Here is a 27,065-nt window from a genome sequence, read left to right as displayed (position 1 = left end):
TAATAGTACTCAATTTTCTCAGATGTTAAGCAGATATAATAATAGTGTTAAATTTCTCAGCTGTTAAGCGGATATAATAATAGCACTTAATTTTCTCAATATTACCTCCATTTTCTCATATGTTAAGCAGATGTAATAGTGCTTACCTCAAAGTATCACTAAGGAAACAAATGATCTAATGCATACAGCACTTAAAATAGTTAATCTTAGCTATTATGTTTCTTTCTTGACAAGTAAAATGCTATGATCCCAGAAAAGAGTTCATTTATCCTCCTTTTAAATACTTTGGTCGTTGCTGTTGATGATGATATTGATGATGATGCTTTCAGCTCTTATTTTAAATCAACGCCATTAAGATAAAAGTAGCATAGGACAATGTACAATCACTTAAGTTCACAGTTAAATGAGCTCTGATATATGGACAGATTCTCAGCCGTACCAAAATTAAATATAGAAAACTTCCATCCAGCAGTCCCTGGTGATTTGTGCTGGGAATTTTTCTCACTGACTTCAGGCAACAAGCCACTGGCTTATACTCTATTACTATTGATTAGATCTTCCTTTTTTAATTATAATTTTATATAAAGGGAGTATGTACATTGACTACTTTGCATCTGTGTTTTTCCCTGAGGAATTTTTTTACCTCTTCAATACCACACGCATCACTCATTTAAAGTATACACTATAGTTTTTGTATATTCAAAAAGTTGTATACCTAACACTGCATTATAAATCAAGTCATTTCCCTTTTATTCTTGTTAATTTTTTATTATTTTGTGGTAACATTTATGATTGCATTTATGCTGTCGCTTCTAATATTCAATGTTTCTACACTACAACTACCCCCCAAGGAAACAAAAGCTCCGTCACTGTACCAGGCCCCTTTCCATCAGCAATAGGCCTTCCTTCCCGAAACTCCCACCCTCATACCTACTGCACCTACAATAGCTGGAGCTTCAGTTCTATTGTCAGAGTGCAAATGTCCGTAGGCATTAGACATTCAGTTCCCTCATTTTGTTTCTTTATGGTACCACATACAAGTCAATTTATCCAGTGCCCATGTTCCTTGACTTACTTCATTTAACAGAACCATCTCTATTTCCATCCATATAATAGAAACGAAGATTTCATCTTTGCTTATAACTCTGTATTTTATTGTATTTGCACACCAGAATTTCTGTATTAAGTCAACTATGTTGAGCCTTTGACATGTTTCCATATCTTAGCTATAGTAAATGAAATCACAATATTTATATGCATGTATATGTTATAAATTAATGTCTTTTGTTTGTGGCAGATGCAGGAAGTAGAGTCACCGACTCATATAAAAGTTATATTTTAATTTTTTTAGATAGTTTCCATGCTATAGGAACTGAACCTTTCAAAATCATCAATATACAGTAAACAATCTAATCAATAGCAAATGAGGAGTCTGTTTTCACTACAGCTATACCAGCTTTACTTAATAAAGGTTGTTCTCACCGTTATGAAATTATATCCAATTACAAATTTGATTTTGACTTCCTTATACTCAGGGATGATGAACATACATATTGATCATTTATGTCTTCTTCGAGGAAGTGTCTGTTGATTTCCTTTTCCATATTTGAGGGGGGTGGCTATTGAGATTTGTGAGTGCTTTAAATATCTTGGATCTTAATCTTTATCAAGTGTGACTATTTAGCAGAGTGGGGTGTCTATTTAGCAGAGTTTTCTTCACATTATGTGAATGTATTTGTTTGATGTATTCCTATTATTTATTTACAACTTTGCTTTCTTTGACAATGGAGTCAAATCTTGAAGACTATATCTAAAGGCAATATCATGTAGAATTCTGTTTCCTCCATGAGTTTTATATATTATAGTTTTCATCTATTTTAATTTCTTTTAATTTGGGTTGGGGGTGTACTTGTCTGTTCTGTGGAGGAGAACTTTAAGCTCTATGTTTGGGAATTGCTTGGCTTTCAACCTGCTTAGGGGATAATGTAGTGCCAGGAACTGAATGGCTGGGCATGCACACAATCTGTTAAGCAGTCTTTCCAACCTATCTTCCCTCCCTCCCTCTCTCCCTCCATCCCTCTTTCTATTCCTCAGTCCCTTTCTTCTCCCTTTCCCCTCCCTTTTTTCTCCCTCTCTCTCCTCTTTCCCTCTCTCCCTTTCTTTACTTTCTTTCTTTTTACTTTCTTCTTTCTTCCTTCTTTTACTACCTTCCTTCTGTCTTTCTTCCTTTCTTTCCTTTTTACTTTCTTCTTTTTCTTTTTCTACCTTCCTTCCTTTTCTTTCTTTCTTTCTTTCTTTCTTTCTTTCTTTCTTTCTTTCTATCTTTCTTTCTTTATTTCTATCTTCTTTCTTTCTTTCTTTCTTCTTTCTTTCTTTCTTTTTTCTTTTTGTTTCTTTTTTCTTCTTTTTCTTTGTTCCTTTTTTGCTTTCTTTTCTTCCCTCTTTTACTTCCTTATTCTTTTTTCTTCCCTCTTTTTCTTCCTTCCTTTTCTTTTTCTTTCTTCTTTTTTACTTTCTTCTTTCTTCCCTTTTTACTTTATTTTTTACTTCCTTAAGACCTTCTTCCTTGCTTGCTTTCTTCCTTCTTTCCTTCCTTCCTTCTTTCCTTCTTTCTTTTTTCTTCCTTTTTATACTTTCTTCTCTTCCTTCCCTCCTTTCTTCCTTCTTCCTTCCTTCATTCCTACCTCCTTCCTTCCTTTCTTCCTTCCTTCCTTCTTTCTTTTCTTTCTCCTTCTCTCTCTTTTTTGTTGTTACTCCTGGCTCTGTGCTCAGAAATCACTCCTGGCAGGCTCAGGGGACCATATGTGATGCCTGGGACTGAACCAGGATTCATCCTGGGTCATCTGCAAGCAAGGCACATGGCCTACCATTGTCCTATCACTCCCACCCCATTTTCTCTTTCTTTTCTCCAATTTTCCTGATAAAATGTATTGAGGAAGATTTCCATTTTTCATCTTATGCACTTAACTCCTTTCCCATAACTTAACTGTAAACACACCCAATGGCTTACTTATGGTTTCTGAACTGTATTTCATTTTTTATGAGAGTCAGCTTTTGTTACACTACCTCTTTGCTTGATTAGTATATCTTATAATAAATATGGAATGCCTCTCTGAATTGCATTAGCTATTAGAGGAATCTTATGGTTCCACACACATCTATAATGATTTTATTTATGTATTTGAAGAATGACATTGGAATTTTGATAGGGATTACATTTAATCTGTATAATATTTTGGATGAGATGTGCATAGTAATATTATTAAATCTTATAATGCAGGAACACAAATAGCTTTCAATTTCCCTGAATCTATTTCTAGTTTTAAATAGTTTCTTATAATCTTCACCAAGCATTTTTTTAAAATCTTCTATGTAGGGTGTGAAACAAATCTTTCAGCTCCTTTGTGAAAGAAAGGCACATTTTTAAAAAACATTTTTTCTACTTTTCTCTTCAAATTCATTGTTTACATATATAAATATAACTTATATTTGCATTGACATTGTAACTCGCCACTTTGTTGTATTACTTTATTGTTTCTAAAAATGATTGTTTTCAAGGAGGGGTCCTTGAGGTTTTGTAGAATTTAAGATACAGAAAAGGCTCACCAGTCCTGATATTCTAATTATAGGGAAACTTTTGGTTACTGTTTCTGCTGTCACCTTTCCAGGTTTCCTTTTTTCTCCTAAATCAGTTTGGAAGGTTGTAGGATTCTAAAAACGTTTTAGTTTTGCTTTGATTTTTGATATTTGGGTCACACCCAGTGGTTCTCAGGGTTCTTCTGTTTTTGCAGTCAGAGATCACTCCTGGCTGGCTTGATGCTTGTATGTGGAGTCAGGACTGAACATTGATCATTCATGTACAAAGCCAGGGCCCAATCCACTAAATTATTGCTCTAGCACTGATTCAAAAATTTTATCTTTTTCTTCTAGGTTCATAATTTTGGTGTTACATAGTTATTTATATTAAGTTTTTTATTGTAGTTTTGTGTTGTTTATTTTAATTTATCCAAATTTCACAACTAATATTACTTTCTTTCTTATTATATTTAGTTAAGACCTTGACAATTTTCTTTATAATTTCACAAAAACAATTCTTGGCTCAATTGATCATTTGTGTTTTCTTTATTTATATCATCTTTTCACTCTAATTTTTATTATAGTCTTCTTTCTACTTATTTTTTAATTTCCTTGTTCTTTTTCTATTTTCTAAAAATATGAAGTTAAGTGATTTTCTTGAGCCTCTTTATTTTTTTTTACTGGTATAAGTCTCTATAGCTATGAACTTCCTCTTAAAAGAGTGATGTTTGCTATCTATCCATCTGCAATTCTATGTGTATAGTCCTCTCTTTTCTATTATAGAATAATAGTTCATTATATCAGTGTGCAATTTTCCAAAATTTGGAGCATTTTAAATAGCCCAAATCTTTGTTGGTAGTAGAAATTCATTTTTATTTATAAAATAGTATGTTTAAAGGTTCAGTCAACAGCGCCAAACAATTCTTTTAGAGAGTAAAGGAATCTCCTTAATGCAGAACTGTGGTCTATGACAGAAAAAATGCTGAATACAACCAATCTTCTCATAAAATGGAGGGAAAATAAAAAGGCAATAAATCAAATATGTGCTTGAAATGTTAGCATAAGAGATTAATAATAGTTCTGTACTTCTTTCTTTATCATGTATTTTTCTGTATTGCTGACTTTTTTATTTTTAAATTTCCTTTCTTTTTCTCTTATTTTTGCTTTTTAGGACACACCAGGTGATGCTCAAAGGTTACTCCTGGCTATGCACTCAGAAATCGCTCCTGGTTTGGGGGACCATATGGGACACAGGAAGATCGAACCACAGTCCGGCCCAGATTAGCAAGTGCACGGCACATGCCCTATTGCTTGCACCACCGCTCCGGCTCCTAAATTTTTATTTTTAAGTGAAAAATGCTTTACTGGGCATCTACTAGTTATAGCTAATACATATTTTATATATTATTACAGTATTTTCAAATAAATTTCTATAATTTTTGTTTTGCTTCATCATCAATCTATTCATTTTGGGGACTATTTTGTCACTATTTCCATTCTAGTCTTTCTTTTCAATGTTATTTCTTTTCAATGCAGTTGTTACAAATTCCTGGTGAAAGGAAGGATTTTAAATACAATAAATACATTTTAAATGCAATAAATACATCAAGTTCTAGAGAGTACTTTCATGGTCTCCTTTTTAAGTATATTGGGAGTTTCATTTATGGCCAACAAGTATTATATAATTATACAAACCTAAAGGAATTCATTACATGAATATTAATTAATACATACAATAGAACATGTAAAGGCAATTGTATATTACATATTTGAATTTTTTCAAATATGATAATAAAATCAGTGTCACCAAAGTGTATTGTTATTATTTTTCTGGGAAAGGCTTGCGTGACACCAATTACAGCTGAGGATTTCCTTAATCATCAAGTTCTTAACTGGGAATTGTTTTGTTTTGTTTTGGCTTTGGGACACACCCAGTGGTGCTCAGGGATTATTCCTGGCTCTGTTAATTATTTCTGGTGGGCTCTGGGACCATACCGATTGCTACTTGTAAAGCAAATGTCTTTCCCCCTGTACAATCACTCTGTCCCTGCTCACCAAATCTTTGGCACTTTTGAGTACTTTTTTTCCTGGATCAAGGGGTGGAGGTGGTTTTTGTGTCATACCTGTTTGCATCAGGGCTTATTCCTTGCTCTAGGTTTAGGAAATCATTGCTGGCAGTGCTGGAAAAATCATCATCCACATGAGATGCTGCGGATTGTATTAGGCTAAACTGTATACAAAGCAAGGACCTCAACTAATATATCTCTCCATCCTCTTTACTCTATCTTTCCTCTTAACTTTATAATAAGTAGCAAAATAAATCACTTTGAATCTTTAACATGTAGTTTTAAAGTTTCTCTGCTATTAGACTTTTTTGCTCTGTGTCTAAGGAGCTTCTTTCCTCAGGTTTCGATAGTGAGTCTCTAACCTTCATCAACACAATCATCTGTGGCACTTAAATGCATATTTTTAGCAGCAGTCACTCATGCCATAGAGGTGATAGCTAGAAAATACTGTTTTCCATTCTTGTGTGCCCCATGTTCTTTTTTAACTATAATTGTTTCCTCCATAGGGACTATTCATACTCTAACTTGTAAATCAATCCAACCAACTTACATATTTTATGAAATAGGCTATACATAATTCTTCCAGTTTTATCCATGGTACCTTCTAAAAGTGTTCTCAAATTTATGTATTTATTTATTTATCTATTTATCTATCTATCTATTTATCTATCTATCTATTTATTTATTATAGTAGCATCTCACTTCCAGAATCTAAATCGGCCATATTTGCCCATAGCCCCTATGGAAAACCTAATTTCTAAAAACAAACAAAAACCTTTTATTTCTGCAAGCCAGACATCAAAAGTGATTCTCATGAAATTAAAATCAGAATTTGAACATGAATACTTCTTTCCTTGAGACCCTATAATAAAATTGCCTTTGTAAATTTTCCAGCTGTAGGGATTGCATATGTGCCTGGGATAATAATATCTTTCCATAAATCTAAAATTGGTAATAAAATACTGCTCACTTTGCATCACTTGACTGTCTCTCACTTCTCTGCCTTCCTTCCTCATCTATTAAAAAACTGGAGGTTATGCTGAGCTGTATAGATAATTCCAATTAATTTCTCCATCTCAAGATCACTTGATTCACTTATGTGCAACCTGAATTTTCTCTTGCATACATGTCATTTAACAATATGATCACAGGCTTTGAATATTAGAATACAGACATTTTTAGGTGAACATTATTCTGTCTATCATACTTACCACTAAAAATAGCAACTATTTTGAGAAAATTAAATCAACAGAATTTCTTTAAAATATACTATATTTTAAGCTGCTTTGTAACTCTTTTACCATGATTGGAAATAATTTAGGATATCTAATTTTATTTGACTTTTTTTTGTTTGTTTGTTTATTTTGGGCCATACCTAGTGAGTTCAGAGATTACTCCTGGCTAGGCACTCAGAAATCACTCCTGGCTTGGGGCACCATATGAAAAGCCTGGGGATCTAACCACGTTCTGTCCTAGGCTAGTGAGCTCAAGGCAGATGCTTTATAACTTGCACCACCACTCTGGCCTCTCATTTGATCTTTTTTAACTTTTTAAAAAAATTTTTTATTGTGGTCAAAGTGAATTACAATTTTTTCACAGTAATATTTGAGGCACATAGTGACAATGAATGAGGAACATTACCAGCACTAGTGTTGTCCTCCCTCCACCCTGTTCCCAGCATGCATCCCACATCTCCCTCCTTTATCCCCATAATACTAGTAAAACTGCCCCCCTTACATAGCTTGTTGTATTTTGGGTATCAATTCTGTTGTTGTTGACTTTGGATTTGGTATTCATTTCTGATCAGTTTTTATTTCCACCAAGTGAACATATGACTGGTCTTGATACCATCCATTTTTTCTCTCAAATTATGAGGCTGATTAAGGTGATTTAAGTAGTGTAGTTCTATTGGATATAAAAGAAAAGATATGGGAGAAGTAAAGAAAAAAGAAAAGAAATAAAAAAGGAAAAAAGAAAAAACTAGGTGGTATAAATATCCATTTTGAAGAAGAAAGGGAATAAAGAAGGAAAAGGTAACAAAAAACAAGAGAAAAAAGAAAAACCCAAAATCCTAAAGACCAGCAAACTTCTTATAAAACGGTGTTTCTTCTTCTTCTTCTTTTCTTCTTCTTCTTCTTCTTCTTCTTCTTCTTCTTCTTCTTCTTCTTCTTCTTCTTCTTCTTCTTCTTCTTCTTCTTCTTCTTCTTCTTCTTCTTCTTCTTCTTCTTCTTCTTCTTCTTCTTCTTCTTCTTCTTCTTCTTCTTCTTCTTCTTCTTCTTCTTCTTCTTCTTCTTCTTCTTCCATAGGCACAGTAAATATTGGGGAAACTAGAAACGGGAATTCCTTTGCCTAGGAGATATAGGATTCCTCCACCCCTGAAACATACTGCCATGGGAACAATTACAGGATCCATACTTACTCATTTACACACCCCAAGGTCTTTTCTGTAGTGCCAGAAAACTTTCCCCTCAGAAGTGGATGATGACATCTTGCCTTTGTAACTGGAGATCTTTTTATTTGCATAGGCCATAAAGTGAAGGCTAGGAGATAGTTTTTTTTTTTTTTTAATGGTTTAGGAGTTCTGTTCCATCACTGTTGTTGCAACCAGTCTTCTGTAATTAGTGGTCTTGGTTTTTGCTCAGATCCTAGGACAGAGCCTAGATATATTCTTTCAGTATTGTTCCAGAAGTTCTGCTCGGTTGCAATTGTCTAAGTCAGACCTCTGGGGTTAGAGATCTTGGTATTTGTATGAATTCTAGGCTGATGTCTAGGCTAGGAACTTCCTCATTGGTCCCTTGATAGGTTCTGTCCAGTCCATATTTGCCAAAGTCAGTCTTCTGTAGATAGCAACTTTGGTTTTAATTTTTTAACTTTTCATGCTAAAACAAGACTTTCATAGTGCTAACACAGTTCTAATTCAAATTGTCAGTATAAAATGAATCTAAGTAGAGATGAAACAAAATGCAAGTAAATTATCTTATGAAAAAGAGTAAGATAAAAATACTTAAGAAAAAGTTAATGAAGTTCATCTTATCCTAGTTGCATTTAATGAGTTACCATAGTGTGATAAATGGTATAATCAGTGATCGGTTTGTTTATAAAACATATGAAAAATCTACTCACATATTTTGAGACTATAATATTTGTCTCATTCCTTTCTATCCTACTCTATGACTCTCTCACACTTTTTCTCCTAGTTCCTTTGGTTTATTATCGAAGCTTATTATAGAAGACAGTATAGATATAGAAGACAGTATAGATTAATGCATAAGTACCATTTCTTCATTGGAACAAATACAGTAATAATATTTCAGAAAGTAAAGGAAGATGTTGACTCTAAAAATGTCTGTATTTGAAAAGATTTAGGCAACCTTTGTTTTGAGTTTAATATATAAACTTAACTGCTTTTAAAGGGATTCTCTGAAGTTTTTGTTAAATATGCTGATTCCCTAGGTTTGGGTGACTACAGATCCTCCAAGGAGGTTGTAGATCACTCTGATCCAACTGATACACAAACCACACTCTGAGCAGCATATAAATAGATTACATCTCTGGTTTCCACTGCCTTTTACAAGTGTAAACAGAATGCACTTTTGGATTTTTTTTATTTTTATCAATTGTGGGTAGTGGTCAAATAAAACTTCTTGAGAAAAAAATCTTGGTCTTTAGGTAGAAATAAGATAATAATAAGGCCAATAATAATAATAAGAAGAAGAATAAGATAACAATATGGCCAAAGAAGATTAATTTATATTGAATACCTAATAACATTTTTACTAAATTATCATTATACTATTTCTATTAACAATAAAATGGGGGCCTGTGCTGGAGCAATAGCACAATGGTCAGGCAATTGCCTTGCATGAGGCTCCCCTGGTTCAATCCCTGGTTATCCCATATAATCCTTAGACCTTGTTAGGAGTGATTTCTGAGTGTACAGCCAGTAGTAACCCCTGATCAACACTGGGTGTGGCCCTAAAACAAAACAAACAAAGAAAATCAGAAAAAAAAACCAACCAAACAAAAAAATAAACAAAATGGAACAGGAAGTTAAACTACTCAGCACACAAATGCCAACAGAACAGAGCTGGAAGATGACAAAATTTTTATGTAACTAAATCTCTAAATGAATTGTGCTCATATGAGCTTTATTTATGGTTCCTTCGTGGGTACTTGGGTTACAAATTTTACTTCTCCATTTCCCTAAATGCAAAAAACCTTTAGTACATGTTCATGGCTTGTCAGACATCCAGATGATGGGATATCTTTCACAATGACTTTTTGGTTTTTTTTTAAAGCCACTAGACTGGTTCCATTTGCTCACATACTACTGCTCAAAACAGAGGATCAGAGAATACAATACACTTATTAAAGATAAAACAATACTGTCATTTACTAAGAATCTACTTTGGTAAACTCAAATAGCTGGAGCAGAAATCAATGAGGTTAAATGCAATATTTAAGACGGAGTCTTATGTGCTGTTCAAATTGAGACTATAAATGCAGAAATGAATGGGTTAATCAAGTCATGTTCAAGATGAAAGCAATATTGATAAGAGGAAAAGCCAGTGGTGGGAAACAAAGACAGTTTTTATATAAACCTATGATGCGTGACAAAGAGGACAGGCTAGTGAGACCATGTGGACACAATTGATCTTTCCACCTGATCTTCCCAGATATTTTTAAATGTACTTTGTCTATCTGCCAAATGGCCTCCCTCCCAGTTCCTTGAAAATTGGTGTCATGCCTTCCTACCTCTATGCTTTGGCTCTTAACTTTTCTTCCAGAAGAAAACAAAACTAAACCGAAATGTGCTTCTATCCATGTTTTTCCAAATATAAACTTCTTTCTAAGTTCCAACCTTGCTGCTGCCCCATAATAAAATGTTTATTTTGGAGGATAGCTATTCCTTTTGAAAACATTATATGTTTTGAAAACATTATATATCTTTTAATGTCTTTTTATTCTAACCGGATGAAGTTTAGGCCAAGGTGTAATTCAGTGTTGACTCAATTACCTTGCATATGTAAGGCACTGATTTGGATCAGAGGTACTGTACATATAAAGATAGATGCATATGATCTATAGAGAGATGTATATGAGATCTATAGAGATATCTATCTATATGTATATATTGCTTTCTATATATGAAAGAGCATTTTAATTATATGCTAGGTGTTTTTTTTTACTCATTCATCTTTCTAGTACTAAATTCAAGGCGTTCTGTGTAAAAAATAATTCACTGATCTTAAAAATGATCATGAAGTGATTAATAAAGTAGAGAAATGATAGAAAAAAAAGTGCAAATTTATAGCTCTGAACTTTTACCTGGTAGTAAAAGAGTTTATTTAAGTGCACTACCCCCACATACACTTATATTTCTTCCTTAATTTTCTTATTTTGGTGAAACTTGCTACTGAAGAGCATATTTAGTAGGCAAGACTGAAAGAAAATCCTACAAGTGTGAGGAATTGAAAATATTACCAGATTCGGTGACAGATTTGGGAAGAAATGAGATTTGCAGATAACAATTTGGTTCTTTTCTTGCGTCTGATGAAAGATCCCAGAATAAATCTGATGATCTATGAAATCACTGGAATGGGACTGGCCATTTTTTTTTTTTACTTTTTTGAGTCAGAAAGGTGACTCAAAAAGTAAAAATTAGAATTAATATTTCTGTGCTCAACATGCACACAAAGAATAAAAGAACCAAACAAATCCGGATCTTTCTAGAAAAAAATACCTTTTACCACCATATTTGCAAAAATGTTTATTATTATTATTATTATTATTATTATTTAAACTTGATGGCAAGAACATCCCTGAGAATATTTACTTCCTCAAATTTATGGAGTGGTTTTGAACTATAGAAAACTACAGTTCTCCCAGGTCCAGCTTAGTGATTTTTATTTCATTGGATCCCATGAGGGGGCCTTGAATCCTCTCTCTCCCTTTCGGGTTCTCTTACCTGCATGGCCCTGCCACCTTTAAATCCTCTGGATAGTAGATCTTGGGATGGTGATTGGGTGCTGGGGGGCGGGTAGGGTTGGATTCTAGTCTGGGGCCTCTTCCAGGCATAGTGGGTGGGACCCAGAACAGTGCAGCTAAGTTTCCACAGCCTTTTTGATGTGTTGTGTTTTGTTTCCAGTAAGTTTTCCTACTTTTCTTGCTAGGCTGAAACAGAAAAGAAGGGAACAGCCAGGCGAAGGTCACCTGCGGGGGTGGGCGCCCAAGAGCAAGCCCTGGTCGTTGTCCCCCTAATCCGCCTCCCAGTGACCTCACCACCACGGTGCCTTGTAGCTGCTATTTTCCTTTCAGCCCTTTGAGGCTCATAGGGGGAGCAATTCAGCCTAGAAGTCAAACTGCTGAAGGAAAAGGCACTCCGACGGATGCCAGGGGGTCTCGCAGAGATCTGGAGACGCCGGGAGGGATCTAGAGGAATCCGGGTAACGCCGTTCACTGCCGCGCTGGGAATCCGCTTTCCCGGGAGCTCCTGTCCCGCACAGCCTGTTGAGTGGGGCGGAGTAAAAACCCAAGTTCCAGCAAGCACCCCGACTGTGAAGGTGCTCAAGCACAGGTACCTAGAGGGGTGCCCCCTTCCCGCCCCTGACGTTCACCCCCATTTCTGCGTTGGCTGAACGGATCGCAGATGCACATTCCGGAGCTGCTGGCGAAGCGGACACTCAGCCCCAAGGTTGGGGAAGCCTGCGAAGTAAGTGGGTGCAGCGTGTCAAGGGGGTTCAGGCTCTCTCCCGGGCCCGGGCAGGGCTGGCCCGCGGCCACCCAGCAGCAAGCAAGTCCCCGGGCAGCTGGCCTGGGAATCGCTCCCAGCTAGCCTGCCAGCCCCGCGGGGCCGAGCCCCGGTTCCCACGCCGGGGAGGAACGAGGGAGCAAAGGAGCGGCGCCTGGGGCTCAGCTCGGGGCCCGAGGGACCTGGGGCGCCCAAGGGAGGGGGGCCGGGCTGGGTGGGCCCGGGGCCGCGCGGCGCCGGCTGCTGCTGGATCGTTAGAACGTGCGGGCGCGCCCGGGCCGTGGCTCTCCCACGGAGCCCGCAGTCAGTCCCGCCCGCGAAGCGCCTCCGACCCGAGCGAGAAGCCGGGGCGGCCAGGAGACGCGGGATCGTTAGGAAGTGCGCGGGTTGGAGCGGCTGGAGGCCGCCGCGGAGCTGGATCGCGAGTGTCTGTGGCCGGGCCGCGTGGAGGGCGGGCGGGCGGGCGGCGCGGAGGCTGAACCGCACCGGGGAAGCAAACTTCCAGCGAGGCGCAGGCGGCTTGGAGCCCGGGGAGCGAGTGAGTGTCAATGACTTCTCTGTTTTCATTGCAACTGTGGCACTTAAGGGAAACCCGCGGGCTCGGGGAAGGGGGTCCCCACCGGTTCTGTTTGCACCTGCAGTCCTGGGGGGTCTCAGGAGCTGGTCTGTGACGTGTGCGAGGGGCCAGACACCGCCGCCATGTGATTTCAAGCGGTGAATTTCGTGGCTTTGATCTCTGGTTTTCAGGGTTCTTTTTCTTTGCAAGGGGGAAAGGGGGTTTACAACAGCAGAAATAAACCTGGTCTTTCTTCTGTGGCTCCTTTGAAGGGTGACTGGTCCAAAAGCATCTCGATGTTTTGAATTTGTTGTTGAACGGGACTTTTATATATTTATACATATTTATATATTTTTTTCTTATACACATTTATATTTTATATTTAATAAGTATATTTGTATATTATTTATATTTAGAGAGAGGGGTTAAGAGAGGGCTTCATTTGTAACACAGCAGTGATCACAGTACTCATGGAGGTTTCATTGCATTGTCCACTTAACTGGACGGGGCTGTAGAAACATGGCTAACCCTCTGGCTATACAGAAACATTTTGAAGCACTTCATGATAGGTACAGATTCACAGTGGAGAAGTCATCTGTTTTTGTTTTGTTTATTTCTAAAATGGCTTTTTTTTTTTTACTTGAGGAATGGTCATTTCAAGTGCTATCATAAGGAGTGTTAGAAATCAATAATAATATAATAGCAATATCAGAATGCCTCAAATTTCAGTGCCTTCAAATTTGGTTGCTAAAATTCATAAAAAAAGTTCTTTCAAAGGAGGTATATGTGGACCAGCTTCTGGAGCAAAGAAGTTTGTGATACTGCACTCAGACATTTGAGGTGCTGCATTTTGGGGGAGTTAAGCCTGAAATAACTGAAGGGTAGTGGGACCCAATTAAAAAAAATAAATAAAATCTCAGGGGATGGAGAGGCAGTACAAAGGGTTTGCCTTGCACTTTTTTTTTTTTTAACCTGGGTTTGATCCCTGCCATGCCAGAAGTACATACCTGGGTTCTATTCCTGAGCACAGCCAGGAGCATTGCCGTCTGTGGCCCCTAAACAAAAATAAACCTGCCAAACAGACAGACAAGAAAAGAATCACAAAGTTAAAATAAGTGTTTTTCATTAAGTAAGAACCCACTTTATCTGGTCTAATCTGGATTTTCAGGCCAAATCTGGTATTTGTTTGTTGTTTTTTTTTTCCCATAAAGACTGCAGACTTAGGAACAACTGGAGTGGTTGATGTTTTAATAAAAAAGCATTTCATGTATAATCTATGACCTATTTGAGGATCTTTACCATCATATGCCATCATAAAAGAACTTAGGTAGGTAGAATTTGTGCATTTGAAACTTGCAGTGGTTAAAGAGTTGAATACATTTTTCTTATTTTTGTATTATGAGATGTTTTCAAGTATGGCAGAGAAAATAAACGTTTTTCTCTTTTTGAAACCCAACGGAAGAATATGCATGATTGGCATGGTGTTCCTGGTGCTAGTATACATTAATCTCATAAAGATTCTTCTTAGATGTTATGAAATAAGATACATGGGATTATTTTGTCATTTAGAGAATGAGAAAGCACCAAAGGGAAAAAAATGCAATGTAGCAACATCTTGATGATTAATACATATTTGATAATAAAATGCAGTCAATGATTTTATTTTAAGTATTTTCAAAAGTTTTTAATATTATGTAGTAGTAAAAAAGGAAGAGGTGCTAACCAAAATTAAATTATTATTATAAACACATCAAAACATTTGGTGACTGAATGTCAACAGTTTGTCACAAACAGTTCTCAAAAATTTAAAGTATTCATTAACAATTTTGACATTCAGTGTATTACATGGCATTGAATATTTTAGAAATCATAGAAGGTAAATTAAATGTTTTCATTACACTTGAAAATAGTGTGAGTACAAAATAGAGAGTATAGATTTTTAAGTAGTCATAAACAACATGTAATTCTTCAAATCACTAACTTTTTCAACATAAAAATTTTTAAAAAGATAAAACTCATATTATCCTTGAGAAGGATGTTTTCTAAATAAAGAGTAATAAATATATAAGTGATATTTTAAATTTTTTTTTAATTTGAGGCTGCAACTAGCGGTGCTTTTAAAATTTCTGGGATTGTCCCATCACTGCTCAGGGCCAAGAGGGTTCTATTCGAACCCAAGTCCCCTACATGTAAAACCCACAGTCAGCCCAGTAAGCAAGCTTTTAACATCATTAGCATCATTAGTATAAATCAAACCAAAGGTATTATTGATGAAGAAGAAAATTTTGGAGAAAACTAGTTATTCAAAATACTTTGAAATATTTGAAGGGATACTTCAGAAACTGTAATTAGGTTTTGCCAGGAAGTTGTTGAGTGTTTCCATTACATATGTCAGGATATATTGCTTTTTTGGGACATAAGTACTAAATTCTTTTTCTTTTATTTTTTGGATTTGTTTCTGGGCCACACCCTGTAACGCTCAGGGGTTACTCCTGACAATATGCTCAGAAATTGCTCCTGGCGTGAGGGACCATATGGGATGCTGGGGATTGAACCTAGGTCCATCCTGGATCACCCACATGTAAGGCAAACTCCCTACTGCTGTTTTTTTTCCCTCTGGCCCCAAAATACTAATTCTTATACCAAGTATTATAAATGTTATTTAAGCAACTATTTTATGTAGATACATAAAGATATCTTTTCTTTTTAAATTAGAATTTTAAATATTCCTATTATTGACTTAACATTGGGTATCTAGATATATTTCTGAGTATTTATAGTGCCCAAGCATTATTTTTGTTTTGAATATATTTTGACTTGATACAGGAGGATCTCTGAGCTATTTTCAGGTCTGAATAAATTTAGTTGGCTATAGATTATTTGGTGTATATGGGATGGAAGTAATTGTTTGTCTTTATGAGTGCTGTGTCTTTTTGTCTTCCCAAACAGTTTACAAGTGTCTCGCTTGATTCATATTTGTTTCTTTCTCCCAGTTTCAGGCCAATAGACATTATCTTACTGGAGACTTGAGGCTTATGGAATGTGGAAAAAATGTATTTTCTAGATTGGAGTTTAAAACTGTTTCCTCCCACATTTAGCTCCTTAACTAAAATAATAAGTACATCATAAAACTGGAGGTACTTGGGACTCGGTGTCCTTTGCTACAAAGAACATGTGTTTCTCAGTAACTTGGCTTACGTGGAATACTTTCTGGCAATTAAAATCATGCATTGTAAGGAAATTTCCCTTTCAGAAAGTCAAAGATGATCACCACTTCTGCTCACCATAGTGGAAATTAGCAGGAGAGAACAGAGGGCCATGCCTTGGGAATGGGCACCTTGGGCCAAGTTAACTGGGCAAACTAAGGAAAGCTTACTCTTGAGTTTTGTGCCAGATCTGACCTTGCTATGTGCCACATTACATTGAAAGTACAATGGCAGGAGATACCTTTATCTTCTCCCCAAATTGAATAACCTTCAAGATATATAAATATATATATATATATATATATATATATTTATACCAGATTTGAAGTATTTGGCATATAGTGGGTATCTTATCAGATAAAATTTTGTCCCCTTTTAATTATTAAATTATATTGTGGAGGGCCAGATATATATTACAGGGGTTAAGGCACTTATCTTGCATCCTGAGATATAATTCACATTGCAGCATCCCATATAGTTAATCAAATACAACAGGACTCATTCCTAAGCACAGAGCCAAGAATAACCCCAAGGCACACTAAAGTTTGACCCATACCACCTCACCTAACCCAAAAGCACACTGTATGTGTAAGTGTGTGTGTGTGTGTGTGTGTGTGTGTGTGTGTGTGTGTGTGTGTGTGTGTGCCTTGATAGTATAGGTTTGTCTCTTCAAGAAATAATGTAAAGAATAACATTTATTTGGCAGTGATCTTGCATTTTTGTCTTGTTTGGAAAATGACATTATCTGCTCTACTCTCATGAGCCTTTCACCTTGTTCAGAACTCAATGTAAATATTTATCATCTTCTTGCCCAATTGTACTTTGTTTTTCTACATTTGCATCCTTCTCCCTATTACTTACTAGTGTTTATTGAGCTCCTAACATTCCACTCTCATAGAAATATAAAATGTAGAGTTGTTTTATCTTTCTAACATTTACTCAATTTTCATTTTCAGGCACTGCCTTCAGTATTGACATGGTTAACTGTCAAAAGGTTGCATGAATGGGCTGAGCAAATCCTTTTGAGCATTCACTGGGATTTGTTCACAGGGATCTTCTCAGCTTCAGGGGTCTGATTCAGAAAGCTGAGAATTTCCTGTTCTTCTTGGCACCTATCCTTTCAAATAGCTAAAATTACTCAGTACTCACTTAATTTCTCCTACCTCATGATTGTTCCTTCAACACCCAATTTTCACTTTACTTATCACATCAATACTGATGCCTTCAGCCATCAAATGCCTTGTGGCTAGACCTATGTAGTCCTATCTACCTGCTTCACTTTTAGTAGCTTCTGCCTTCCCTGCTGCAAATGCAGCTTAGCAAGTGATATGATTTTCTCTTAATCAACTAAACCAATTCACTTGAATTTAGAATTTATAGTTAATAATGCTAGTGAGTTATTTTTTCTTTTTTGGTGAATTCTCCAGAGGACTGCTTACAGAGTTTTCTAGGTCTACCAATTCACCCCAGTTATCTTCACTCTTTTCACTCCTAGCAGATGATCTTATTTCCAAATTTATGAAGAATATTAGCATAAGTTTAGAAAACTATTCATCATAAATGTAAGAAAGTTTTCTTTTATTTCTCCTGTTCTGTGCAGTGCAGATCTCAAAGTGAGCTATGTTTCTGATCTGTAATATTTATATTTCTTTTATATTACTTATACCAACTTTTAAAACACATACTAGTTCTTTAATCTGTGGTAATAGTCTATACTTTCAATTCATTGTTAATATGCAAGGTTTGAGGGTCTTATTTTTATTAAGGAATGCCCATTTTTCTTAAAAGTTCAGTCTCCAAAGCTAAACATAGAGGAGTTCATTGAAATCATTATATTCCATTAAATATGTTGTATATACATACATATGCATATGTATGTGTGGATATATATGCGTATATATGTGTGTATGTACCACATATATAAATTCTATTATAGATGGTATATATATCATTCAAACTACAGTTTAATTATGCATTTTTGTTTGTTTTGGACCTTTATCTGGCAATACTCAGGGATTGATCCTTGTAGGTCTTGGCGAACTATCTGGGGTACCTAGGTTGAGCTCTAGTCAGTGGTATACAAGCCAGTGTCCTAGAGGATATATGATCACTCTAGTCCCCAATCACGCAATATTTTTGGTCATTCTTCTACAATGATATATTTTATCAATTTGGCTCGAGCCATTTAGAAAGACTTATAGTGAAATATAGAGGTAGCACAGGGGTTTAAGAGCTTGCCTTCAACTTGATTTACAATGGTCAATTTTAACAGCACCAGTAGTGATCCCTGAACACAGAGCAAGCCATATGTGTAAGTCTCCCACTTTCTCAAAGTTAGAAATTAAATGTAATCAAATTATTTTAGGAATTATTTTTGATACATCATTTATATTAACCATTCTTCCCAAGTTAAAGACATAACAAAAATCATATATGATTAATACCCTCATCTAAATGTAAATCTAAAATCTAAATATAAATATGAGACTAAATATAAAATGTTGAATTGGAAGTATATTTGTCAGCATCCAGGATATTTCCTCTTGTTTTCTATGAATTCATGAATTAGTTCTAGCTCTCCAATCAGTTCAAATAATTTATTTTTATGGGAATTCACATTGCTTTGTGTAGCTTGAGTTAGTAGAATGTGACAGGTTTGGTCCTATTCTTCCCCAAAATGCTTTTCACTTTCTGCAGAATAAATATCAAGTCATTCTTTTCTTCAGTGAATAATATTAGTTTAGGTTATGCTGATATATGCCTTGTAACTTTTACTGGCCTATAAGTAATCATACTTTACAATCTGAGTACTTATTTCATTTCATGAAGCTCTCATTGGTGTAGGTCAGGGGGTTACAGGAAGACCATCAAACTCTTTAGCCAAAGTTGTTAGAGCTTATCCTTTCTTTTTTGAATATTTATATAGTTTGTACTCTGTTACCCCTTTACTACATCATAATATTTAAAAAGATTTAGCTATTTACTTGTCCCCTTTAGCAACACCTTGGCAAATATAATTTCTCCAAATTCATGTTTTTGAATTTATTTTAAATATTTAGGAACAAGCTATATTTTGAACCTTGAATGCATTGTCTTATTATTTGTCTTTTTTTTTTTTTTTGGCCAGTATGACTATTCTTTTCTTGAAGAATGGAGAGAAAACAAGGAGGCTGAGGGTAGTTCTTTCCCTAGTCATGTATTCTCATTGGAACTTTCCCAGCAACGTATTTTTCCTGTAGTTTATAAAAATACCACTATCCCTTTATCTGGAAATAATTTCAAATTTTATAATGTAACCAATTAAATTTATGATTTTTTGAAGTTTAGTTTATATCTTCTGTTTAACAATATTCTGCTCAGATGTCACTTTTGGGGTATTTCTCTCAGTAGTTTATCATGGATAATGCTTGTTACAGGGGGAAGTGGTAACAAAGCTTATGAAACGGTCGATGGCTGGAAGGAATTTAGTCTGCATGTGGAAAAAACAGAATCTAGAAATAGTCTTAAAACTCTCACTCTTAACACTGACCTCTATGATTAGTATATGTAATGTGGGTTTATACATTCTCTGGGACTTCAAACAAGGGAGCAAGTTCTATAGAATTGCCATACTGAAGAAGATACATGAGAGACTGTCCTGGAATTGGTGAGTGTTCGAAAACCAACCCTGGACTTTTCAGTTCATAGGAACTGTAGGCTTTAAATAGAGGGAAGAGTGGGAAGAGCTGTCATGGTCGAGAATGTTTTAATGAGGGAGGGGAGAGAGTGAGAGAGAGAGAGAGAGAGAGAGAGAGAGAGAGAGAGAGAGAGAGAGAGAGAGAGAGAGAATAAGGGAGAGTGACACAGAAGAATAGAGAAAAGAAAAGGACAACAATTTTATACTATTTCTTGGTGGAAAATACTACAATCTCCTCTCCTTTTCTACCTTTCCTTTCTTCGATCTTTAAGAGCTCTTTGTCTGAAAATCCCAAACTCTGTTCTACTCTGAAAAAACTTTCTCTTAATTTTCCCATCCAAAAGTGAGGGCCTTATGATTCCCTGAAACTCTCTGTACTTTTCCTATCATGTTATTATGCTATACTAGAATCACTTGCTAAATTTTCTCTTTTTCCCATTAGACTAATGCTCTGTGGGAGGACATGCTATTTCTGTTTAGTTCTTGTTCTATTCACAGACATCTAATAGATACGTTCCATGGGCAATAAACTCTCAGTAAACTGTGATATGATATAGTCTCCCATAGCAATAAGGTTGTGTTATTCATAAAAACTATTTAAGAAAAAGAGAGTTTAGGTTACAATAAACCAGTAATTAGGCTCTTTTATTTCTTCTCAGTAATGTGAAACCATTTTCTTTTATTGAGGTTGTGGAAAAGGTTTGTTATTTTAAATTAGAACTTCATAAATTAGTTCAACACATTCTGTATGATATGCTTATACATAGCTAGGAAATTACTTGGATCTTTACCTTCCATCAAATGCTCCATTGGTAAAGTTAAGAAAACCTCTTCCCTAAACATTTAATGCTTTTATTAGAGAATATTTGTTATTAAGTTAGTCTACTTTTATGTACTTTTATGCTATCAGCTGTCTGTCTCTACTCAAATTTTTAACATTTTCAGCTATAGATATATCCTATGTAGCAAAATTATATGTAATTTATATATTATTACATTTATAAAATATTGAGAAAAAATTATTTTTATCTTTATTTTTGGGTCACACACAGTAATGCTCAGGGTTACTCCTGGCTATGAGCTCAGAAATCTCTCCTGGCTTGGGGGACAATATGGGACTTTGAGGATGAACCGAAGTCTATCTTGAGTCAGCCGCATGCAAGGCAAATGCCCTACCGCTGCACCATTGCTCTGACTCCGGGAAGAAATTCTAATGATATATGAGTATCATGTAATCTTAATTAAGATAGTTCATTTTTTTCACTATTCAGAGGGTTATAGTGTAACAAGGAAGAATTTTTCATATAGTACATACAAATTATATATATTGCATAATATACAAAGAATTCGTATAAACATAATATTGTCCATATTTGTTATATCAAGACTTAAAGTAGAATATACTTTTTACTGTAATCACTCTAGATCTTGTCAATTTAATTACCAAAAGTCAATTCTCCCAATTAAAACCCTTTGGATAATATTTCACTTATTAAGTATCTTGAAATATTTGCTATTAACTGAATATAAGTAATATTCCTCATTGCCAGCTTCTCCCACAAATAAGAATTTAATGTGCCACTGTTGTATCAAATAATTAACGATGGGGCTGGATGGTGGTGGATGCCATTCCAGGCCACGTGGCTCTGCAACCCCATCCAGCCGGGGTAATTGGCGTAATCAAGACTCACTCACAGGCAGGCCTCAGGAAGCATTAACTTTATTCATGCCCTATTCACCACATGTGTGTGGCCTATCTCATAACCTTTTAAGCATTCAACCATTCTAGGCTACCCTGCGTCTTAACCCTTTCAGCCATCTTCCCTTTGGCCTCCATCCTGGTCCAAGACCAGAAACAGAGACCCCAAAGCCAGCGAGCTCAGCAGGGCCAAAAGGGGCGAATTCCCTCGGTTCAAGGCTTATCTAACTTTTTCCAAGACCCCTCCCAGGAATGGGCCGGGTCTTGCAGGTAAGGTCACACCTAATATTCGGTTCCCAAGACCCCTCCCAGAAATGGGTGAGTCTTAGGTATCTACACCAAATCCAGGGTCTCACCAAGGTATACCAACATGCCACAACTTACATCAACTTCAGATTCATTTTTGTGACAAACACAGCATAGTCCTTTGCTAAAAAGAAAGATAAACAGTGGTTTGAAGAGAGCTGAAAAATTTCTTTTAGGGGAGTGTTTTCACATTCCTATCTGGGCTGAGGACTTATTCCTGCTACTGCCTTCATGGATCAGTCCTGGCTGGGCCTGAAGCACCATGCATGGTGCTGAGGATTGAACCTAATATAAAGCTTATTGATATACTTTATACTTGGAGGGGGGGAGTAATCAACTCTAATTGCAACTGCCAACTGCCTTCACCATCTCTTTTTTCTCTCACTTCCTTTGAAGATCATCCTTCCTAAGACTCAGTTACTATCTGCAACTCCCCTGCTGAGGTCATGAGAAAGATGTTAGTCTATTAAGGAATCTCCCACTGCCATGGGAACTTTTTCTGGAACATGTCCTGTCATATGTCCCAGAATCCTATGAATTCATTCAATTATTTGATTGTATTCTTAGGATGCCCAGGACAGATATTAATTTATAAGAACAATATAATCTTACATGGACAATAACAGGAGAGAGACAGAGCATATAAGATATAGATAAGAAAATGCAGATAAAAGAGTACTTTGGAAAGTGATGTGGTATGCCAATTGGAAGACACTAAAAGAATGGTGAGAAAGTTCTAAAAAAGACTAATTTTCACACTTTTGTGATCTATTAATTTTCTTCATTATTGGGGGTAGTTAAAACATTTTTCTTTACCAACAATTTGTGAGCCAACTGAACCAGAATTCAATTAGGATAAATACTTGTGCAAAATTAAGTTATAATTCCTGTCTTACTATTGGGTTGGCTTCAGTAGGGTAAATTTATAGTTTTATGTTATCATAGTCTTCCTAAAGAAAAATATTACTGCTTTCTCCTAAGACACTAAACACTGTATTTACACAAACGTCACCAGAATATCTTATGACCAGTAATGGCTTTCACTTCCCCTTTTTAAACTTCCTGTGAAGGCAATTCTTTGAACCTGATTGGTTGAGTACATGTATTACTATCCTACCCTCACCTAGAATAAACAAGTAGTCTCCCCAAAGTTGCTCCCAGAGGGTTTGATTTGAGACTCCTTGCACCTATCCTCTGCCTTCCCACTCCACCCTAAGTGGTCCCTCTCTGGCTTGGTTGCAAACTTGCCCTGGATCTGACTTCATGTTTAGTTACTGTATGAAATTAAAGAAATGTTGCCGCTTGTGATGTATCAAAAACTATTTTAAGTGATATGGGAATGATTTAATAATTGTAGCTTTGGGGTAGAGAGATAGAAAAGGGGTAAAGCATTTGAGGCTTACTCTGGTTCAATCCTTAGCATGACATATGGTCCCTTGAGCGCTTCCAGGAGTGATCCCTGTATCCAGAGACAAGAGTAATTTTTGAGCATCTCCAGTTGTAGCTCCAAAACCAAAATAATGATGATAATATTAATACTTGTTATTATTACAATTATAATAATTTTAGCTTTAAGTTAATTAGTCTTCCAGCAGCCACAATTTAGGACCTAAATCTGCCACCTCAGATAATGCCATCCTTCTAGGTGAACACTTCATTACAGTCAAATTGCCTTCACTGTAATTTGTTATTTTACTTGTTTTTGTTTCTCTACCTTTTGCATTTATAGCTTTGACCCTTAGAAGGCCTTTTCTAAATTTCTTGCTGTTTCTTATTCTACAAGATTTCTCTTAAGTCCTTTGTTTTTCCAGGAAATGTTTACAAAAACACCATTTCAAGGTTTAGTTCTTTCTCGCTGTTACATTCTGCGTGATAGCTCACACTAACATTAATGCATAGGTTTGATTCTGTCCACCCTTATTACTGCTGGATATATTTCTGAAGGTTTTAGTTTAAGCAATTTAAAAAAGTTTGCTCAGAGTATCTTCAGTTTATATAAAAGGAATCTTATAGTGTGTTAATTTGGATATGTGGTATCAGTTACTCAACATCAAAATTTTAAGATTTAGCTTTGTTGCATGGACTTGCTAATAATAGTTCCTTGTATCAATGGCATTCACATGATGAAAGATTTGAAAGGTCTCTAATTTATTTATTTTTGTTCATAAAACTTCTATGAATATTTTCACATTTTTTAAATAAATAAAATTTATTTATAAAATAAAATTTGCATATTTTGTGGTAAAAATGAGAAATATAATGGATGGTATGAAATAACATGTTTAACATTTTTTTAAAAAAATGACATATGGTACCAGAGAGATAAAAATGTGGATAAAGTGTTTTCTTGCATGCAGTTAACCTGGATTTGATCTCCAGCACCACATATGGTGCTCTGATTCTTGAGAAGTAAGCCTTGAGCATCCCTGACTGTGTGACCCAAAAGCATAATGAGAGAAAAGAAGGATGTTAAAAAGGAAGGAAGGGAATGATGGAAGGAAGGAGGGAAGAAGAGAGGGAGGGGAGGGGTGGGAGGAAGGAAAGAAGGAAGAAGGGAAGGAAAAACTGAAATACTTATATAAAATGGTTGCAACTTCATAGATTTCTATCACCTATGAGAATTTCTCTAAGTATTCCAGTTATTCCTCATCTTAATACTACTGCCATTGTTAAATATTGTGTCCGACATGGAGATATGGGAATCATTTTCTTCACTCCAGATAACATTGAACATAGATATCTCTCTATATATATAGAGAAAGAAACAAGTTATATAGGTTCTGTGGGAAGAGTCTCCAAATTTTAATTAATGTCACTTTCTATTACTTTTATAGTATAAAAGTCCTATAGTATTGTTTTCCTTAGTTTTTAATTATTTTTTGTCTTTTATGAAATATTGTGATTAATTTATGAATGTCTGGTAAACAGTTGGCTGAAATTCAGAATTGGATTGTACTGAATCTATAGAAATCAATAGAAAATATTGATACCTTAATAGATCTTAGTATATCTTTATATTTATATATAATGGATACATAATGTGTATAATATATGCCTTTCTTACCAGTGTACATAAGCAACAGGATACTTTCCAGTCTTCAGTATCCATTCAAACTTGCAATTTCTCAGTTGGTTCGTGTCCATGTAATCTGTGTTCAGTTAGACTCTATAGTTTTTCCTCACTCTACTTTTCCCCCTCATTCTCCTCACTCTACTTTTAATTTCTTTCAATTTATCTCTACTCTTCTTATTAGAATTTATCTAATAAAATTGTAAATGCATTTCTAATTTAAAAGTCAGTGAACACTTCCTTCTATTACAGATCGAACTTCCTGCCACAAAATCCATAGGGTGAACCTTAACTCCAATGTGATGATATTGTTAGTTGAGACATTTGGGAGATTTTAGGTTTACATGAAATTACATGAAGGTGACACCCTCATGAAAAGATAAGTGTAGGCTATTCTAAGAAGTGACATCAGAGCAGTCACACTTTCTGTCCCCCTCACTCCCAACCCTCTCCTTTCCAATCACATAGCCAAAATGTGATCCCCTGCATGTTGTAAAAGCCTTCACCAGGACAAGAGACTGACCTGACAATGGATGGAACATCCAGGCTCAAACAAGTGAATTTCTGTTTCCAATCATCCAGTCTCAAGTATTTTGACAATCCAGACTGACTTTATCCTTTTTTCCTACACCCCAAATATGCTTCTTTTTGAACATGTGCCCTTTCATTTTATATTTTTATTCGTGCAGTTTTGGATTTCTGTTGCTTTTTTAAAGCATTTGCATTGATATTCCATGGCTTACAGTGGTATTCATAATAATATTTCATGTGCATAATTCCAGCACCTTGTCCATCATTAATGTTACTTACTGTTGCTTTTTCTGGGGGTGGTACACCCATTGACGCTCAAGGTTTATTCCTAGCTATATGCTCAGAAATAGCTCCTGGCTTGGTGAAGGGAACCATATGGAACACCTGGGGATCGAACTATTGTCCATCCTAAGCTAGCGCTTGCAAGGCAGGTGCCTTACCTCTAGCACCACAGTTCAGGCCCCTGTTGCTTTTATCTTAGTCGTGTCATCCTTCTATAATTCTATTTTTGCTTACTATTTTACATTTTATTTTGCTCTGAAATTAGGGTCACTTGTCTCTGTGCTGAAAAGTCCCATTGAAACCAATGAGAAAATGCACTTTGCTAAAAACTGTTTTCTCTGAAATTCTCATATATAAATATTTCCCTTGGCTTTCTGCATGCAGCCCATTGATTTTGGATAAATCCAATTGAACTTCTGATTTGAATGACTTCGTGCCTTACAAAGGACCACAAACACCACCAAAAAAAAAAAATGGAGCCTAACTAGGGAGCATTGAATAGACTTAGACTCCAATTTTTAAATACATTTCTACTCTCTAGTCATTCATGGTCCAAATATTCAAAAAATTCAACACTACCCTTCTCCAGCCTACTTCTGTGGCATCTTTTTGTTTTATTTTGTTTTGTTTTTTGTTTTTTTTGCTTTAGGGCCACACCCCGTGATGCTCAGGAGTTACTCCTGGTTATACGCTCAGCTCAGAAATTGCTCCTGGCTATACACTCAGCTCAGAATCGCTCCTGGCTTGGGGGATCTATCTAACCATGGTCCTATCTAGGTCAGCCTAGGTCAGCCACACTCAAGGCAAACACAGTATCACTCCTGCCCCCTGTGGCATCTTTTTATTCATGACCCCATTATCTTTCCACACAAAACCTCAAGTCATTTTGTTCATCAGATCTAGTTTCTTGCAATATAATGAAAATTTAATTTTATAGTATCTCTGGTACTCAGTCTTTCCTGCCCCCTCACCACAGTTTCCTTTACTGCATGCATTGTTTTCCTTTGATGGCATGAACTTTGACTAATGTCATTATATTCATACTTTAAACATTTGCAATGGGAATCATATTTTGTACATGCCAAAAAGCTTTCTTTCATTATCCTTTTACTTACACTGTTTAAGAGTATGATTTCTTAGAATATCAATGACCCTCCAGCTAAACTGATTCTCCACTTTTTATTATGGTCAATTATAAAAATTAAATATTCATATAACCCATCCAGACTTGGAAGAAAATTTAAAAATATTTCTCCTCAGTAAATTAAAAATGTATTAACATTTTTCCACAATTATTCCAAAAATTTTCTCCTTTGGTTCCTTAGGATTGGGAGTGTTGGGTTAAA

At 35.8% G+C, this 27,065-nt stretch overlaps 1 protein-coding gene across 2 annotated transcripts in view; it reads left to right on the top strand.

The window, feature by feature from the left end:
- The window catches only part of GUCY1A1 (guanylate cyclase 1 soluble subunit alpha 1), an 825,102-nt gene that overhangs the window by 755,314 nt on the left and 42,723 nt on the right, over positions 1-27,065 (top strand). Inside the window, exon 1 of one of the 2 annotated variants that reach the window (XM_049769612.1) lies at positions 11,999-12,354. The exons of the other annotated variant lie outside the window; for it this stretch is intronic. The gene's annotated coding sequence lies outside the window, so the exon portion shown is untranslated. Of the gene's footprint in view, positions 1-11,998; positions 12,355-27,065 lie in introns of those variants that run through there. 2 annotated transcript variants of the gene reach the window in all.

Source organism: Suncus etruscus, chromosome 3 (assembly GCF_024139225.1).
Source record: "Suncus etruscus isolate mSunEtr1 chromosome 3, mSunEtr1.pri.cur, whole genome shotgun sequence".
NCBI lineage: Eukaryota > Metazoa > Chordata > Mammalia > Eulipotyphla > Soricidae > Suncus > Suncus etruscus.
Note: the sequence above shows the minus strand (reverse complement) of the source record. Positions and strands in the feature narration are given on the sequence as shown.